The 15,764-nt window shown below is 46.3% G+C and overlaps 1 protein-coding gene across 1 annotated transcript in view; it reads left to right on the forward strand.

The window, feature by feature from the left end:
* The window catches only part of TBX3 (T-box transcription factor 3), a 433,177-nt gene that overhangs the window by 155,309 nt on the left and 262,104 nt on the right, over positions 1 to 15,764 (forward strand). The window contains exon 4 of the mRNA XM_064674670.1: positions 5,425 to 5,538. The gene's annotated coding sequence lies outside the window, so the exon portion shown is untranslated. The remainder of the gene's footprint in view (positions 1 to 5,424; positions 5,539 to 15,764) is intronic.

A 15,764-nucleotide genomic window follows, 5' to 3' on the forward strand; every position in this document is an offset into this window, starting at 1 on the left:
CTTGTTGTTCAGATGAGTCATTGATTTTTCCCCGTGATCCATTGTCCTGGGGAGTCTGACTGAGTCCAGCTTTCACACTGGGCTTGATACTGTGTTGAATCCAGAATCAAACAACTGAAATTGGAAGTGGACTGGGATCATCTTCCTTTTCTTGTGTTTTCTTCCTTTTTCCTCCCACCCCACCCCTGTCAGAAGATAATTGCTGTTTAGATGGGAAGCACTGGATCTGGTCACCAGCCTCTGCAAATGCAACCAATGCCAGATGCTCTAGATGGAAGTGCACAACTTCCAAACGAAGAATTTTGCAGCTGTGTGCCCACAGATAAACTCATTTGGTAGCTCTAGGTCTAGCCCCAGACGTACAGAAGAGGAGAGTCACTGTCTGGGCACTCCTGCTCTCAAATTCCTTCCAGGAAACTGGATGCAGGAAACATTAGAGGTACCTCTTCTTTGCACTTCACATGCTCTTCCCGTGGCAGGGAATTCTGGCAGTGTGTTATGAGTTTAACTGTGATCCTGCCTTTACTGCACCCACACAGATCCTCACAAAGTCTGAGGCACTTAACAGCTCCAGAACTGTAAAGGTGTGGCTTTGCCAGGTCCCCAAAGAATGGTCCCAAAGAGCACACCTGTAGAAACATCTTAGTCTTTCTCATGTCCTCAGCTTTGTTTTCTGCCCCACCTCTTGCCTAAGCACAGAGTGCCTGAAGCACAGCTGGGCTGCAGCTTCAGGATACTGGGAAGCATGTAAATCCTGTGGCCTAATGCTTTATAGGGTGGGATTGTGTTTGCTTTGCTAGTCTTAATTTCTTTTGAATGGAGACTGTCATAAGCAAGGTGCACAAAGGTGTTTGTGCTGTGATTTTATATCAGTTTGAAAAGAAAAAGCGTCTTTGGTGATATGGATCACACTGAAACTCTCTCTCGTGGAGCTGTGAGGTTTTAGCCTCAGTTAGGGTTGGTTAAGCTGTGTCAGATTGGGGCCACAGCTTTCACTTACTGGATGCTTCATTATAACAGGGTTTGCAAGGTGCACCTCTGGTTCTAGGAAACAGTGACACTGCTTTCACTGTAAGTAGATGTGCATTGCATATAAATTCACCACCACGAAGTTTTGCAAGCCACACAGAAAAAGCCTTTCTCTCCTCTGCTAATTTTAGTTGGTATTCCTGAGCACTAACATTGAAATTCTTCAGATGTTGAATTGATCTTGCTGGGTCAGCGTTGGCTCCAGCTTCTCCTCGTCACCAGTGAGGCTTTTCTGCTGTCTCAGTTGGCAGAGGGAGGTGGATGCATGAGGGTGGTTTGGGCATTTGCTTCCACTTTGGGGAGATATCTGCACATGCTTGCTTGTTGAGGAATTGGCTGTTGAGAAATACAGAAAAACTGGCACTGAGGGTGTTCCCTGAATAGTTAAAATGACTGCTGGCATCTGTCCCACCTTTCTGTGAGGTCAGGCTCTTTTTTTGGTACTGTGTGGAAGACACAACTGGCATTAGACTGGCACTGCCAAAAGGACCAAAGGACCTTGGAGTGTCCACTGAAGTTTGGATAGCTGAAGGGAGTGTCCTTGGCTAATGTGTCCATGGGGATCCTGAAGGGGCACAACATTTCTGTGATGAATGAAATGGAGGAGGAAGCTTGAGAGACCTGTACTTGAGGATGGGGAGGGCCCAGAGGTGGTCACAGAATCAATTAGGTCGGAGAAGATCTTTGAGATTGAGTCCAACCTGTGACTGAACACCACCTTGGCACTGAATGCCATGTCCAGTCTTTCCTCAAACACCTCCAGGAGTGGTGACTCCACCACCTCCCTGGGCAGCCCCTTCCAGTAATGCAGAGTGGAGTCAGGAAATATTTTGTATGCAGGCACTTGTTGAGGGGCCAGGACACTGGAGGAAAATGAGTCTTCAACAACAAGATATCTGCTGAAATATGTGACATAAGAAACCCAGTGCTTCAGAAATGTGAGAGGATGACTGCAGTGTACACAATTCCAGGGATGAGGCAGCACTTTTGTTCCAGCAGAGGTAAAGCAAAGTTTAAGCTCCGTGTGGGATGTCTGTGTGTCAGTTCTGTTGACTGCACAACCACCGGGAATGAGTCAACTGGAGCTGACCATGTCTTTCCCCAAGCCATGCCAGCTCTAGTCTGGGCAAATCAAGAACGTGTCAGCTTGATGGTATGAGGATGAGTAAGTCTGCAACACCTCAGAGCTGGCACGAGAGGAGCACAGAGCGGTTTCCTACCCAGCTGGCACAGATCCGGGGCCAGCAGGCTCGACGGGAGCCAAGCACGGGACGGAGGGAAACTGTGAGTTAGAGCCTGGTTGTCCCAGTGCAGGGGTTTCACACAGCATCCTGCCAGAGGTGGATGGTCCCTGTGCTTCTGTGGGAAGAGCTTGGAGTCCATAAAACACCTACAGATAACTGCCCTGTTCGTTGCCTGACACACCAGCCTGTGGGACAACTTGTCTGCGTATGGGTAGAAAGGTTTCCTGGGGAAATATAAAAGCTATTCTTGGTGAGACCAGGAGAGCACTTAGAACAGCCTCATTTGGTGGCCAAAACAGTACCAGGACATGGTATCAGCCCAGTATTTTCTTCCCTGAGCAGTTCCTTGAGCAGCAGTTTCTTGTGACTGGGGCTGGAGAACTGGCCTGGGAGGAGCAGCTGGGGAGGGTGGGTTGGGAAGGAGCTCTGCCAAGCTCCTAAATTTCCAGGCTGTGTGCAGTTCTCCTTGTTTAGAAATCTTTGTTCTGTCCAGTAATCCCCTCATTTTCATGCTCTTCATACTTTCCTGTAAAGAAAGAATTTACTTCCAAGGACCCGCAGGTTGTGCACCAGTAATTAAATAATAACAATTTCTGGCTTAGCCCTTTGTAGACTCCTGATTTACCTGGTGTGTGTGTGTGTGTGGACAGGGTTTTATTCACTAGGAAAAAATACTCTGCTACATAAAAATAATCCATTTATAACACAGGCTATTGCTTCATAGAACAAAGTGTGAGAATTACCATCTGAACAGATTGATGAGCTGCCATTAGAATTAAAATGCACATTCAGGTGGAACATTATTTACACTATAGACAGCTGAATTTAAAATACACCGGTGAAGGTTCTTTCCCATTTTTTTTTGAAATTGGAAACCAGCCTGTTACATTGCATCACTCCCTGGGAGCACGAGGCAGCCTCTCAGGTTGGAAACTACTTTAACTGTGCCCGTCTGCCCCGTGCTGAGGATTCCTGCCCACACGGAGGGGGGAACGGATCCTCCCTGGGGTGTGTCTGTGCCCTGATTTCACCTGCAGCCCCTCAGCTACCGAGCCCAACTGTTCATCTCCCCGTGGCCCACACAACACCTTGCTCAGCCCTCCCCACCTGAAGGCACTGGGGGAGTCATAAAACAAGCTGCTTGGGTTGCTAGGGAGTGGCAGCAGGAAAGCTCCCTTTGGAGTGGGATTATGGGATATAAACCAGGTACCTACGCAAAGCTCCGTGTTTAATTGCCCTGATTTATTGGTGTGAGCTTCTTGCACCTTCAGGGATGGTGTATTATCTCCTGTTCCTGGAAAAGGGGAATGCCTGTTGTTCCCTGCTCCGTTTTCTGACTGAAAACCTCTGGAAGGTTAAGCAGTGGGTTGGTAGCAGAGCTTTGGGAACAGATTGAACTGCAGTGGCGTTGCTGCTCCTTTCAGCCTTCCCAGCTCAAAGGTGCTGTGGGATACAGTGGGGATTTAGAGCCCTTATAGTCCCTGATTGCTCCACAACAGAGAGAAACTTCCAGGAGGAGCTTTAATCCAATGGCTGGGACTTCCAGGCTCCCAGTTCTGTGGGAATACTCGGAGGGAGAATTGGGTCTGACTGTGGCTTCCTGGGGTTTGAGGCTCTGCCCCGGTCAGAGGATTTGCCCTGCCCTGGGGTGCTCCCTCCAGGATGAGTCCCAGCAGGAAGGAGTCTCCAGCAGCCAACAGAGCTTCTGCTTCACTGTCCCTTGGGCAGAAAGAGAGAAGGGAAATTCACTGGGAATACTTGGGATATGACTCTGCAGGCTCATGGCAAATCCTGAGTTCTGGTCAGCCACAGTGGGTCAGTACAAATCATTCTCTGTGGGTGACCACTGACAGCCACGATGTGTTTGTGAGAGGCTGTTTGAGCAGATGAGAAACTGGGAGGGAATTGGCCTGTTTGTCAGGAGTTTTCAGTGGTGCAAAATGCAGCTTTGATATTTCTCCATGGCTGTCCCAATTTCCACTTAAAAGGAAATAATAAAAAAAAAATACTCTTTTCGATGAAGAGGCTCCTGACAGGCGATTTTTGTAACACTGGCACAGATTTTCCCTTCCCAAAATTGGCTGACTACAAGCCAAGATTGCAACACATTTGGAATCTGCTGGTCAGAGGTTTGGAGCTGGCTTTCTTATGAGGTTTCTAGTTCTTCTTGGCTTGGGAGAAGAGGTGGGGTGCCAAAAGGTAGAGGCGTAAAAAATCTTCCCTTTTGAAGTTAATCAAATAATTTGAACGTTTCTCACCTCTACCTTAAGACTGTTGGGATTAATCCAGTGGCATATGGTAACCTTGAAAGACCTCCAGCACCTGTATCAGAGTTGTCTCTCTGGTTTTAATATGTATGAGTTCTGCCCTGCAAAATCTTCCCTCATTCCTGATGACGTTCACGAATCCCTGTGCAGCTCTGGAGGGTTTCTCTGGAGATTCCCCAAAGGAGCAGCAGTCATGGCCATCCCAGGATTGTGAGGGATTGTGGCACTGTGTGTGCTCTCAGCTCTGTGTGTTTGCAGGGGCACAGGAGAGCCTGAGCAAGGAGCCTGTGATGAAATCTTGGGGCTCATGGGTGAAGTGGAAAGTTTATTTAAGGTTTATTTGCAGCCCTTCGTGCTTTTGGTGTTTACTTACAAGGTGTCAGGGAGAAAAACCTTAAAATGACTCTGAGAGCACTGTAGGGAGACAAACAAGGATTTTGGGAACTCCTGAGCTACAGGACACGTGCCTGTCCTTCTGAGCAGGCCTTGTTGGCAGTAGTTTAAACCCAAAGGACGTGGTAGAGCTGGATGGTTGAATGTTGAGGTGCAAACTTTGGCACTGATGGATTTATGACCAAGTAGTTGTCACTGCTTTCCCACAGACTTTGGTGTGACCCCAGGGAAACTGCTGAAAGTTTCTGCAATTAGGATTGGGAGGTTTGAAATACATATTTTAAAAAGACCATTAAAAAAAGAAAGGCCACTATGCTGGAGCAGAACAGCCTGTTGATACTTGCACAGTAACTTGAGCAGCAGCTGGTTTGTCCGTAGTTAAACTTGCCAGACTTTTAGTTCCTCAGCTCAGGAACAGGACTAATTGTTTTCTTCACCTGACAAAAAGCGTTGAGAGGATGAAAGGTTGTGAAGTTGCCTTTGAATTTCAGGTGTGGGGAGAGTGAAACGAGAGAGGAAGCGGATGTATCACACCGAGCCAGGGAGGTGAAGACAGCTCCTTCAGCCACGAGGATATTCTCCCACCTTGGTGCAAGACAGCAAAGGTAAGACAAAGGTGGGGGGAACAGGCCACGAGCAGCATCTGAATTACTGCTTTTTCTGCAGAAGAACTGTTAAATCTCTAAGATTTTAACAGAAAAGACCTCTGAGGTCATCTCGTTCCAACATGGGATTATTGGCATCAGAAGGCACGGAGATCTCAGACCCTTGGCTTTGCTGTGCCACCCAAATAAGGAGTTTTTGCTGCTCCTGAGGTGAGAGGATTTACCCACCGAGCTCCTGGAGCAGCAGGATGGGAAAATCGAAAGAGCAGTGATCAATAAAGAAGTAAATGGGAAAGGAGAACAGATGGAGGCTGAGAACTAAACTGATACAGAACAAATTGTTTTTCTTCCCATGACTTGGAAAACAGTTGTAGTTGTCGTGATTGTTCCTTATGGGGGTTTTTTTTGTGGCTGGCTGGATCCAGCATATGAAGGTTCTGAAGCTCTTCAGGAAGGTTCCTGGTGGCATCAGCCACGCCGAGTTCCAGATTACACAGCAGTTAAACTCAGATAGAAATCTGTGCTTGCTTTGATTCAGCAGAGCAATTAAACCATGTGCTTTAGATCCACTTGGGATTTGAGCATAACCTAAAAGTTAAGCATGTACTTAACATTTTGCTGAGCTGGGGCCTGAGTCTTTAACCCTTGCTGGAACACAAACTCCTCCCTAATGAGTGTTGGCAGATAACAGGCCTGTTTCTCAATAATGTTTGATTTTTTTTGCAACCTAGGAGCCTTTCTCTCAGCTTCAGTGGGCTTTGGATCGGGGCCCAAGAATGCAATCCAGAAATAATAATTTACCGTATTTACATTGCATGTAAATTATATATGAAGAAATGAAATGGCATAATGAATCAACCACAGGGACTTTTCTTCCCCTCTGATACCAGAAGAGAAAAAGCCTGTAGGCAGCTCACAACTTTTCTGACTAATACTCTTGAGCCCTTCTCTTATTAAGTCTTCTGTTTTCTCTGGCAAAGCCTCCCCCGAATGTTACCCTCAGAACAACCTTCTTAGTCCATAAATGAGATTTTGATTCTGCTGTTATTAAAATGTACCACTGAGCACAGGGGTTTACTGGTGGGAAAATCCCATTAAGTATTTCTGAAATACCCTTTAACTGCTTGATTTTTAAGATGATAGGCAAAACTTAACACTCCTCACAATTACGTGTACAATAGCTGGTACACTCACCAGTCTGGTGATATGAAGGGGAGAAAGCAGATATTGAGTCTTGTGTTTTAATGGCTTTGCTGTCTGGAGGGTGTGGAGGGCCCTAATTTTAATATAAATTGGTGTTTATTGAGGCTTTGAACCTGGTCTGTTCTGTCTGTGAAAATACATTTCTGGGATGGAGCAGTCCAGGATCCCTTAGAGGTGTAACAGGGAGTCAACAGGTAGAAGGTGGAGCTCTTAAAACAAGGATGTGTTTTATATTCATCAATAAGGTGACAGTCCAGGGGAGGTCTCTGTTTCTCTGCACTGCCACAGGTGCATCACCAGTTTTGTCACAAAGGAGTGTTTTAGGTCACTCAAAAAAATCACCAGCAAAGGTATGGGCAAAAGCAGGTTTTAGTAGTAAATGAAAGCATCAAAAGGTTCCTTGTCAAAGTTCACTCTACTGCTTTCTAGGTGGTTGAAACACACAGAGAGAGAAATCAGACTAAAATTTAAATCAATCAATCTGAAACTAAAAATCAACCCAAACCTAAAATCTAAAATCAACCTAAAATTTTCTACATGGAGGCTGGGTATGGAAAAGGGTCAGGGTATAAAGAGTAAGGATAAAAGGGAGTAAGGGAGAGCCTTACAGACCCCTCTTGCCAAACTTAGCCCAGGACTTGACCAGTGGTTTAGGCCTGAAGGTTATAACAGGATTTGAGCCTAATTGAAATAATTTAGCAAAAGATACCATGGAATTTACTATAGCACAACAGTAACTCTCTTGTAGGCCTGACTTATCTATGAATCTAAATTACCTAAGAATCAGGGAGAGCACCTTCCCAACCCAACCTTCCCCACTCAACCTGACCTAGAGCACTGCCAGGAATGGGGCAGCCACAGCTCCTCTGCCCATCTTGGTGTTTTTCCTCCTCTGTTGTCCACCCCTGAGGTGGCTCATCCTGTTCCCTCTAACTAAATTTGGGGAGTCTCTGGATCCTTTTAGCCTGAACTAATGCTTCAGATCTAATCTCCGGGAGCGGGTTTGAACTGAGCCTGTGATTCAGGATCTGTTCCTTGGGGCAGGTGAAACGTGGCTGCAAAAAGCCCAGCTCTTCTTCTTTGGCCAGTTGTTATTACTCCATTTGGTGAAACATTAGAGTAAGAGTATATTCATAAATAAATTTAAAAGGGTTAATGCATGATGAATAGACTGTGTAAGCATATTACAGGCATGGTTATTATGTGATACAGGTGATCATAAGTCATGGTTAAATGCAACCTATTGACCAACTGGACTCTGTAAAAGTCTGTAACAAGACATTAGCCACTTGTTAACAGAGCTAGTAATCATTTATTGATCTGACATGCAGCATTTATACATCCGCCACCCTGGAAAGTGTGGAATTCAATTCCAGGACCTCCTTGCAAGTCCCTCTGACTGTAATGGGTGACACAAATCTTTCACTGGTGAATGTTTAGCTGTCAGGGCTGGTGAGAGGCCAGTGCTGCCCTCAGGTGCACGAGGGCCTGGGGCTGTAACACCAGGGGTGTTCTCAGCACTGGGCTGCCCCTGTTGGAGCTGTGCAGAAAGAACTGAGCATTTGCAAAGGGTGTTGATGTTTTTATGTTTGGTTTTGTTCAGATTAGCAATGAAATACCCACATTTTGAAATTTATCACTGAGAGGTGTTGGGACCATTGTCAGGGACAGTCCAAGGGATTGGGGTTCCTGTTGTGAGATCACGGCTGGAAATATTCAGGCCCTTGTGTCTGCCCAAGTCCCAGCCAAGGCTCAAACAGATCTCAAAACTCACAAGCAAGGTAGACTAACCCATCCCTGCTGAATCTTTCTGTTTGAAAGAAGTAGTAGTTTCCAAGAGAAGTGTTTAGCTTGAATTTGTCTCCCAACCTTCTTAGTCCCATCCAAGCACAGGTGAGAAAGCAGAATGATCCAACTGTCCCAACCCAGTGACAAAAGGCAAATAAGGTCCCCAAAAGTCAGAATAAAAGTACTCCAGGGGTTTGGTAATGGCCTGCCTTTAAGAAATGGGTAACTGATGTTAAGAGAGGGGCAAATTGTTGGAGGGTTAGGGAGGGAGAAGGAATAAAAAGGTGAAAGGTGCAGGAAAATGAAGAAGGGAAGAGAGAAATAAGGAGTGGGGAGATGGACAGAAGCTGGGGGAGTCACCCTCATTAAAGGGATTAACAAGTAGGGATTCCTTCCTGATCCCTAGGTGTTAAAGTAAGGCACTGCAATAATAAATACGTTGGAAAGCCCCCAGTGCAGCCCTGCAGTGCAGAGCGACACCGAGAAAAGGCCTGCATTCCTCTCCTCCTCCTTCTAGTGGGAGGAAGGAGTGATTTCATCAGGAGAGTGAGAAAAAAAATGATGGAATGGCACATTCATGAGGCAACATAGTGAGGAAATAGAAGCCACACAGCCCTGGAGGCTGGGAGAGGATGGCCCTTAATTCCCTGTCTCTCCGTGTTCCTCTGGCTCTGGGACCCGGAGCACACACAGCCCATCTGATTTAATAAAGGCAGGAAGCAAACGGTGCTGGAGCCATGAGAGACTGCAGATAGGGGTTGGAGAAGGGTCAAACTCATTAGTCATATGATGTGATGTAGAGTGTGGGGAGGGGGAGACGCTTTGAGGGTTGAGGGGAGTGGAAACAGTTACAGCACTGGAGAAATGGATGTTAACACAGCTGACCCGAGTGCTGGGCTGCAGTGTGACTTCTGGGGGTAAGGACAACATCCTGGCCTTTCATCCTTTCCCTTTTCTCGCTTTGGGTCATGGTTTTATAGTTCCATTCTTTACAGCTTATTCAGTATTCCTGGGAGCTGGGCTATATTTGGTGTCTGTAGCACCCAGGGACTCGACTCAGGGGTCCCTGCGGGGCCGTTGCTGCTTCAGAACATCTGTCCCTCCCAAAGTGATGCTTCCTCCTGGGTGGAGCAGGAGCTTCTCAAACTCTGTGTTCCTCCTTCAGCAAGACTCCAAATGAACTTTCCACTGGCGTGCTGAGGAACTTCAAAGGGTGTTTGTTGGCCATGGCAGGGGATGAAGCATAAACTAGAGAGATAACACGGGAGAAAATGCACAACCACAGCCCACACATGGATTCCTCTTGCCCTGTGAGGAGCCTGATGAAAGATTCCAGGATAGCCACAGTGCAAAGGGAAGTTTTCCATGTGTTCTTGGAGCAGGAGCAGCACAGGTGGTGCCAGGTCTGGAGGGAAGGGAGTCAGTTAATTCCCAGTAAAGGGGTACCTTTATTGGGCACCTCGTTTGTTCTCGAGCAGACACCAAAGAGCTCAGGAATGGTCACAAATAGATGCCACTGCCATTAATGAGCTTGCCTGAATATATATTCATTAAAGGCACAGTTTAAAAAGTGGTTTCGTTCCAGGAGGAAGTTCAAGAGTTCTGTGTGATGTGCTGCCTTGCAGGACAAACTTTGCTCATGGCAACAAATCTGTTTATTTCTAATGTTGCCTTTTTTTTTTTTTTTAATTAAAAACAAGGATTTTTTTTTTTTTTTTTTAACATGAAACTAAAAACAGGCATTATAGGCACCAGGTCAGCAAACAATGAGAACAGATTTGAACTTTCCCTCAGAGATGTTTATTGAAGTTCAAGGGGTTTTTATCACTCCCTCTTTCTTGCTGTGGAAGGAAATCCTAAAATAGAACACAGTCAAAACTTTTTTCTCAGCATGTTTCTGGTTCAGCAAGGAATTACAATTATTGAGTCATAAAGGGTGGGAAAAAGCAATTTTTAAGTGAAAATGTTTTCCTAAGTTTTCTCCTTTGTAATTTCTCTGAAGTTTTGAAGATATCTGCAGAATTCAAAACCTTACATACAACTTCTGGAGCTGGCTGAGCATGTCACGTTCCCTGAAATGTCTCCATTTCTCCCCCCAGTTAAAAAAGTAAATTTAATTTGCAAAAAACTCTGCCTGCACCAAACATTATAAACTCACCAGTCCTAGAGGTAATTTTTCATCCTTCAGTGGCTGCTGCATCCATATTGTCTCTAATAAATGGGCTGATGAATGAGAAGGATCAGGCTGTGAGTTGATGCAGGATTAGGAAAACTCTGCAGATTGACACCCTCTGAGTATCTTGTCCTGGGTTTCCAAGAGCAGCAGCAGTTTAATGTGGTGTCTTTTATAGATATGTGATATCTTCTCTCTCTCGGGGTTCCCCCATCAGAGCAAAATGCCTTGGAACCCAAAAACTCCCAGCAGGCTGCAAGCACTGGCTCTACCTGGAGTAGGGAAGCGATGGGAACGACAGAATCTCTGTTATGCTGACTGATGGGGGAGGGCTGTGTTTTCATACTCACAAATGCTGGTGATAAATGGTGAATTAATGCTTGTCAGATATGCTGACCAGTTTAGAAATCCTGGGAATGCAGATCCTATCAATTGATGGATTAGCTATAATCTCACAACAGGCACTGTAGGACTGGGCTGTTTGAAATGCAACATTTGGAAGAGGTTTCGTTGCCTTTTTTTCTTTGGCCTGTTGTGTGTTCAGACACACCAAAGGTGCCAAACAACAGCTGTGGATATGAGTTCTGGCTGTTTCTGTGCTCCAAAGTCTAGTTCCTGCCTCAGGTAGGAAGTGCCTGTGTAGCTGTGGAATCAGGATCATGACAGTGGAGAGTGAACACTTTGATTTGGTGCTCTGATTACGGTGATGTTTTGTCAACCTGCTGCTTGTGATCTTTAAACCAAACATTTATCCACAAAACATTATCCCACTGAACACATTTGTTCCTTATCATCCTGTAATCTACTCTGTTTACCTCATTTTTTCTCTGTCAACAGTGTAAAGATCATATTAGTCTCTTTATATTGCTATACGTAATTATTTTACCTGCCCTTCAGTGAGGCACCTGCAGCATTCTGGGGGCAGAGAGATGCCCTGAGCAGCAATGATTTGTGCTGTTCACTGTCTCCTCCTTTGTAATTAGGGTTTTCTCCCTTCCTCCTTCCACCCCCTGGCCTAATGTGTCCTCTTTGCCGCCTCCCCTAAGTCAGACAAACGTGTTTCTTGGAAGGTCAGTGTAACCTGTAGGAAATTCCTGCTGTCTCTGAGCTGGCTCATTCATCACTAGTCATAACCATTCTGGAATGTGAACTCGTAGCCTGTTATCTGGCTACTGCTAGTGATGATGCCTGGAGACGACAGCTTGGTTTTCAAAAGCTGGGTTGACCCTGAGGGGCGAGGAAAACTTGTTTTGACAGAGCAAACATGACACGGAAGCAGCGCAAGTGCCAATATGTGCAGGAACAAGGTGTTATTTTCTCAAGGTGGATATTTTTTCTCTCCCCCCCAGCCGGGGAAAACACAGCAGCTTATGGGCAAACGAAATATTTCGTGTGGTTTTGCCTTCCCCCAAAATGCCATCAAAGCAGAAAGGCCATTTGTGTGTGTTTTGAGTGAGAGAAAAAAGAACTCAACGGGCTCATCAGGGAAGGGGGTGAGGTGTGTCCTCCTCCCTCTCACCCGTCCTGCAGCAGTGGGTCAGGTGAATGGTGCAGTGGTTCATGGATTGGTGGTCCTGAGACCTCTCTGATGCCCTGCCCTTGTCCTCTCCTCCCCTTCCCCACCTGTCCCCTGCAGTTTGTTGTCCCTGGATGGTGTCTCAGGGGGCTGCTGGCCCAGTACCACTTCTCACACTGCAGTGTGTAAAGAACACTGGTGTGGTTATTGTTCCTACCTGTTCTGCTTTCCTCAAAGACGTAAAAGAACAGATGACTCTGTATATTTTAAAATGTCACACTGACATTGTGGCATTAGGATAATTTAAGCCAAACGTTGCCAGTGAATTCACTTTGCTTTCTGCTGTCTCAGTGTCTTGTGTTCCTTGTTTGGGGGGCTCAAAGTCATGTGGTTTCATGACACCCTTGATCCTGCTAGGCCAGGGGTTTCCAAATGTTCCAAATGGGAACAGCCAGATGCTTCTTCCATCACTTGGCTGTCCTGTGTCTGGGAGCTGTGACTGTCACTGTGTGAGAGAGGAGATGTCTCTCCTGGGATGTGGCTCTTTTTTGAGAGGAGAACTTCTCTGTGGGAACCAGAGTTGTCACTGAACTGTGAAGGAAGAAGCAAAGTGCTTAGGCAAGGCACCCCACAGGTAAGAATAATGTTTGTGAAAACCAGGAGTGGAATTTGCTCTTTCCTTTCCAGTGACATCTGCCACAGACTGTTCATAAAGTCTCTGGTTCTGTGTGCTACCACCACACGTGATGGACCTAAACTGTGCTTTAAAATGTGAGTCACAAAGATGATCTTGAGTGTGTTAGCAGCAGCTTAAGTCTTAGAGAAATCTGTGTTTGAAGGCAGAACCTGAAAATATTTAGCTAAGCAGACAGGATGTAGTAGCCTCTTTCATAGCCCCCTCTAAAGTACTACAGGAGTCTGAAGACATCTTTCACAACTTCAGTGTGAAGTCGAAAAACACTTGCTGAAGACTTAACGACACGCTGTGATTGTGATAAGTTAAGATGGTTTATGTTTTAATGCTGACAACCCGCTTCCTTTTCATGCTAGAACCAGTTCTGACCTCAGAGCAGTGTCAGGGGGAGAAGCAGCATCTTTCCATGGCTGGTGGGAGAGAAGCAGTGGGAAAGTGCAGTCGTGGGCAGTCCCATGCAGGATCCTCCTCTGTGTAGCTCCCAGTGTCCTCCAAGGTTAATTCCACGGCACAGCTGCACTGCTTGGGGCGATAAGGATGCATTAAATGAAAAGGGATTTCCCTCTTTGGGAATCAAATTAGAGCAGTCCAGATCAGGCCAGTTCTTTTATCTCTTTCTCACCCCAACAGGAAGTTTAGACACAAGTCCCCCAAGGTCCTTTTCTGGTCAGAAACATCTGCAAGGCACTGAACTGAAGGAGTGTGGGGATAGTGCTGATATCCTCGCTGTTAGCTGGGGAGATGGACACTGAGGAGCAGTGTCCTGTGAGAAAAACAAGGAGGCTGAACGTACAGACCATGGAGATTGCTCAGAGTCATGGATTAATCCCAGGAGTGAGTGGCAGAGTCATTCCTAGGGAAGAGAGCTGCCAGCAGTAGCACTGTCCCTGCAGCACTACCTTCTCTAGCACGTGGGAGGCCCCCAGTCTTTGACCTCTATGCAAAGATCTCAAAATAAGGAAGGGAAAAAAAAAAGTACAGCTGAAACAAAACCTATTTGTCCTGTAAAGTTTCCTGCCTGAGCATGGATCAGACACGATGTGTTCAAGAGAGTTCTTGGGTTTGGAGCTAATCTGGCTGGTTACTGGGTGGGAGTCTCAGCACGGAGCTAACTCCCAGTAAAAATGAATGACTGTTGATCTGCAACTTGAGTGAGAGGAATTGGTGTTCTCAGTCCAATCCTAATTAGATCAGAGCTCACAGCATTAGAAAATCAGCAGTGACCCTGGTCCTGCTGTCAGGGAGTTGTAACAGCTGATGGAGAGTGAACTCCCCTGCCACAGAACTGACCTGCTCTCTGAGTTGGGCTGTGAGGCTCAGCTTCCAGGAGGACTCTCTTTCCATCACACAAGCAAAGCAGCTTTACTGGCACTTTATGTGTGTTAGCTGGCATCAAGGCTTGTAAGACTTTGCTCTTCCCCCTGTATCAGACCTATAAAACCCCTCCAGGGACTGGCTGTATTCACCATGAAATCCTATAGAACTGTCTGGTAGCTGATGTAGCAGAACTTCACTCCTGTAAAGAAGCAGCAGTGATGAGGTGCCTCTCTCTTGGATTTTTTTCTGTGTGCACTAAAACCACCTTTTAAAGTTGGTTCTGCTCAAGGTCACTTGAATATGGCCAGTGCTATAGAAGCCTCTAATGCTTTTTGCAACAATAATGCCTTCATTGTCTATGCAGCTAAATTGCAATCAGTAGAAATCCAGATGTTTGCCTGAAAGGGAGAGCATGCTGGAGCATTATTTACCTCACAGCTCACGCCAGAGATGCAAAGCAACAGCAGCACATTTATGGCTGTTTTGGCATTAATCCCATGAAAACAATGGACCAAATTCATCACTGATACAACTCCATTGTTTTAGTGGAGTCACACAAGAAGAGACGTTGCCCTGGTACAAAGATGGAGTTGCCCCTCTTGGAAAGGGTGGAAAAAGATTTTGTCTGCTTTGATACCGACACAAACGGTCTCGTAATCTCCACTGGCACACAAGAACAATTACCAGCTTCTCAAAACCAATATGTACAAAACAGGACAATAATCCCGAGGTTGCCAAGTGACATCCTTAGATCATTTCCACAGGCTTTTGTTGTCTTCTGTTTTTGGCCCGAATTCCTTCGGGCTCGCCGATGTTGCTCCCTGTGCATCCCGTCATTCATCCCCTTCGACAGCCGGCGTCGTACACTGAGAAATCCAGCACAGAAAGGCAGAGGTCAGGCTTGTGACATCTTCTGAGCTCTGCATGTTTGTGTAACCCAGCAGGGTTCATTTCCATCAGGGATGGAAACAGCAGGATTGCTGCTGCTGCTGGGAGTTGCTCTTGGTGGGAGCGTGGCTGGGAAGAGCTGTGAGGAGGCAGCTCTGCTGTGCCTGCAGCCCCAGAGCTGTTCTGCTCTCACTGGCTTCTTGTGAGGGCCCATTCTCTTTATGTATTGCTTGTTAGAAGTTTATCTGCTAAATAAATGGGGGTGGAAGGGGAGAGTGAGAACCTGCAGCAACCCAGTGGGAAGACACGAACACTCCCCAGTGAGTGCATCTTTGTGGTAGCTCCTCAGTGGCTGCAGCCACAGAGGAGAAGGACGAAGAGCAATGAGAATATTTTGGGCACGTGCTGGAAAACTGATGGAACTGCTGGGCCTTGTATGTGTGGTGGAATTTTAGATTCCACAGGAATGTTTTTTTGTCCCAGACTTGGCAGCTGTTTGGTTCATAGCCACGACAGAGGGACCTCAGTCTTTGCTTCCTATTGAGAGCAAATTGTCCTTTTCTTCTCCTCATTCCCTTAGTGAGGAAACTCCTTAGTTTTCCTGAGCCTCAGTTCTGCCCACGGGAGCTGGTGCTTGTCCCTTGGGA

The sequence above is a fragment of the Pseudopipra pipra genome, chromosome 18 (assembly GCF_036250125.1).
Source record: "Pseudopipra pipra isolate bDixPip1 chromosome 18, bDixPip1.hap1, whole genome shotgun sequence".
NCBI lineage: Eukaryota > Metazoa > Chordata > Aves > Passeriformes > Pipridae > Pseudopipra > Pseudopipra pipra.